This window comes from Teleopsis dalmanni, chromosome 1 (genome assembly GCF_002237135.1).
Source record: "Teleopsis dalmanni isolate 2A chromosome 1, ASM223713v2, whole genome shotgun sequence".
NCBI lineage: Eukaryota > Metazoa > Arthropoda > Insecta > Diptera > Diopsidae > Teleopsis > Teleopsis dalmanni.
Genome location: NC_051846.1, coordinates 148,935,819 through 148,939,579, shown reverse-complemented (window position 1 = coordinate 148,939,579; position 3,761 = coordinate 148,935,819).

The window sequence follows — 3,761 nt, the reverse complement described above, 5'->3', positions numbered from 1 at the left end:
AAATATTCATGAAAGCAAATTAACATCTTTTTATTTATATTGTATTAAACTATCTTATTTTACTTGATATAATGCTAGACTTTATATTGAACTTTGCAATTAAACCAAAGAAGAATTGTAAGCAAATTTATAATTTGATGAAGAAGTATATTAATATGAATAAAATTATTTTTTTGCATTAATTTGTTTTTGTGGATATCGGAATTTTTCTTTTTAATTGAATGATTTATTAAGAAGGAAATAAAGTATTGATGTAAAGAGATTAGGATTTCTGTAAGATTTTAAATAATAATTAGTCGTTTTAAAAATGGTCAGAATTGAATGCATTTTAAATTAAATCATTAATTTTCATTTTTATTTCATTCAATACATTAATATTTTCAATTTATTGAATTATTTTAAATTTATTTTAAAATAATTATAAATAATTAATTTATTTTAAATTTATTTAAAAATTTTTTTTTGAAGTCACAAAATACAAAAAAGCAGAATATAGCAAAAATCGAATATACCATATGTATAAGTTTTTGAAAGATACGAATTTGGGTTGGAAATTTTTCTTCTAGTCAATCACTGAATAAATTGATGCAATTTAGCTTTTAGTAAAGTCAGATCGACACGCATGCAATCAGAAGATAGTGGAGACACTAAACATTAACCACATGACAGTTTAGAATCATTACAAAAAAAGTAAAGACTTTCGATGTTTGGATATTAAGTGCATTAATGAAAGGAAAGAAATTTGAAATGCTGCTGAAATACAACAAAATCAAACGATAAATAGTGGATAAAATTTAATTTAAGCAATCATGGTCAAGCCTAGCGGACCGATACTCTTCATAAGCGGTTTCAAACATGGATTGATGACAAACAAGGTTATGTTGAGTGTTTGACATGATTGGAAGGTGTATTAAAAGTCCCTCCAGCTTGGAGCTATAGTTATATTGATTCTCTATTGCTCACAACTCGATCGCTTCAATGAAACAATAAACGATAAGCAACCAGAATTGGCCAAAAGAAGAAGAGTTGTGTTTCAACATAACCTTTGCCAGGTCACATACATATTTTATAGATCGAAACAAATTGACGATTGTTGCTTGAGAAGTTTTGATGAATTCGACGTACAGCCAAGATATTACACTATCTGAATACCTTTAGTTTCGGGTTCTGCAAAATATCTTGATAGTTATATCTTGAGCTGCAAAAGAGTAGCTCAAAATCATTTGGCTAAGTTTTTTGCTGATACATCACAGAAGTGTTAAACTGGTGGAAGTGATTGAAATTAATTTTCTATAAAGAAAAATGAAACTGTCATTCGATAGTGTACTGAAAAACTGCAGATACTTTTTGTATCTTTTGGTTGATGACTTGAAAACAGAGTTTCTAAATAAAATTTAGGTTTTTTTGTAAAATTAGATATATTAGGTCATTAAATATATTACTTCATTATATTGGACTAATGACATGAACTTTTTATTTTTTAACTTTATTGACTATTCGTTGAAATATATAATTAACATTTAACGAAACCCATTTTAGTAACATCAACATAATTACTTTCTTACCATGAAGAAGTTTTAGTCTCAAAATAATATCCTCATTTGAGACGATTTATGAGCGACATGCTGAAGCATTATCTAACATTATGAAAAGATATTTAGAAAAGATTTATCGCATTGCCACATAAATATCCTAAATAATAATGTATTTCATGGAATATGTGTTTAAAGTAAATTTCTCTGTTGGTAGCTGCATGGTAAGACTATAAAATTGATTTATTTTGCAAAATTTAATATTAGCAATATTTACATGATATTTCACTAAAAATTGTTAATATATAAATATACATATGTTATTAATATACTACATTTATATAGTTAAAAATATATCATAACAGCTTTAATCTGTTATGTACTCTGACTTGACACATACTTATTTTATGTATGAATTATTTATTAAAGCATTAAAGTAAATTATATAGTGGGATATATATTTTTTAATCAATTTTTAAAAAATTTTAACTAGAAGCATGTAAAATATGTAAATCGATAATTTTTTTTTATTTAAAAAGTACTTTCACTGAATCTGTAAACAGTCTCATATTGGTAATGCTTTGTTGGTAAGAAAAACTTTTCCAATATTCTGATTTTCTGCAAGCCAACTGTGCGGAGTAAAATAAATTTTGATACTTTAAAGTTTTTCCTTAAAGTTCAGAAAATTTAAAAATTTCATTCAAAATGGTAGCAGCTTGTACTGCTATCATAGTCAGCGTATAGAATTTTTAAAAAATAAGAGCAATAATTTTTTTAAATGTTAATTTTTTCTCGAACTTAACGAGTCTTCTTCTTCTTAATTGAGCCTGTTCCGAGTTAGTGCATCTGGGCACTTTTACTCTTTGATAGCTGGGGAGTTTCTGCAGAGTCACACCCATCTCACTGACTAATTTGTGTACTCCTCATAAGGTTCGTGAGTATTCAATGACTGATCAAATAACTGCGTAGCACCCCGTGCGGTTAGTGATTACTCTGAGATTAAATAGTGCTAAGTAGGGCAGCCTGTCGGTTCCTGTCGGTTTTACAATTTGATAGCTGGAGGGTTTCTGAGGAGTTTCACCCATCTCACTGACTGATTTGTATATTCCTCATAGGGTTCGTGAGTATTCAATGACTGATCTAATATCTGCGTACCACCCCGTGTGGTTAGTGATAACTCTGAGATTAAATAGTGCTGTAAGGTAAGCTGTGGTTCGTTCTGTTTTTCCTTACAGTTTCTATTCTAAGGTTTCTTAGCATGTCATTCGTGCGGATGGCACTTTGAAGAGTCGGAGAGCCAGACTTTCAACAACTTGAAGCTTCTGCGATACACCCATAAAGTAGTGATACTTCAAAATTTCTCCTTAAAGTTAAGTTGGTGAAAATTTAATTAAAAATGAAAGCACCTTGGCCTACTCTCATAGTCAGAATACACAATTTTTAAAATAATAATAATAATCTTTTTAAATATTAATTTTTTTTTCGAATCTGATGCGCCTTCTTATAAAAGAAACTATTTATAAGTTAGAAAGGTTCCAATAGTAATGCAGAAACAACAACAAAAATTTTAATTAGTCTGTTGAAATTTGGCTAACCATAAAATGCTGTTACGAGTATTCCCAAGTACTTACTCATCATTAGTGGTCTTAGGAAGTATATGAATTTTTATTTAATAAGTTTATAGACCGGTTATAATTTTGATGGATTGCAAGTGGTAGGCTTAATATAATATTTCACAATATTATATATTTTTTATAAAAAGGCTTCTTTATTATTTTTTTGTTATTTATGTATTTAACAAAAATTCACTAATATTATCTGGTGTTAAAAGGAAACACATGACTAAGTTTATAGTAATATTATGGAGTCCAAAATATAATTAATCATATTTTTTATATTAAAAATAACTTAAATTTATGCAGACCTTTATTTCAATGCAATTTCCTTTCAACTGACCTATAAAGGGGTTCAAATCCGATTATCTAATTTTGATTGTGTCATAAGGATAATTTCATATCCTTCGAAATCTTTGAGCTGAAGTTTTTCATCAAACTATTCCGAATTAAAAAAGTTTAACACCGAGAGAATATTAATTTTTGGTTCAACGTTTCATTATCAAAAAAGTTGAACGGAAATTAGTTTTGTGTAAAAAATTTGAAACTTTTTAACAAAAATCCAAGTTTTAGTTTTATGTTAGAAGTATTTGCACAATTAATTTTTTATATTGAA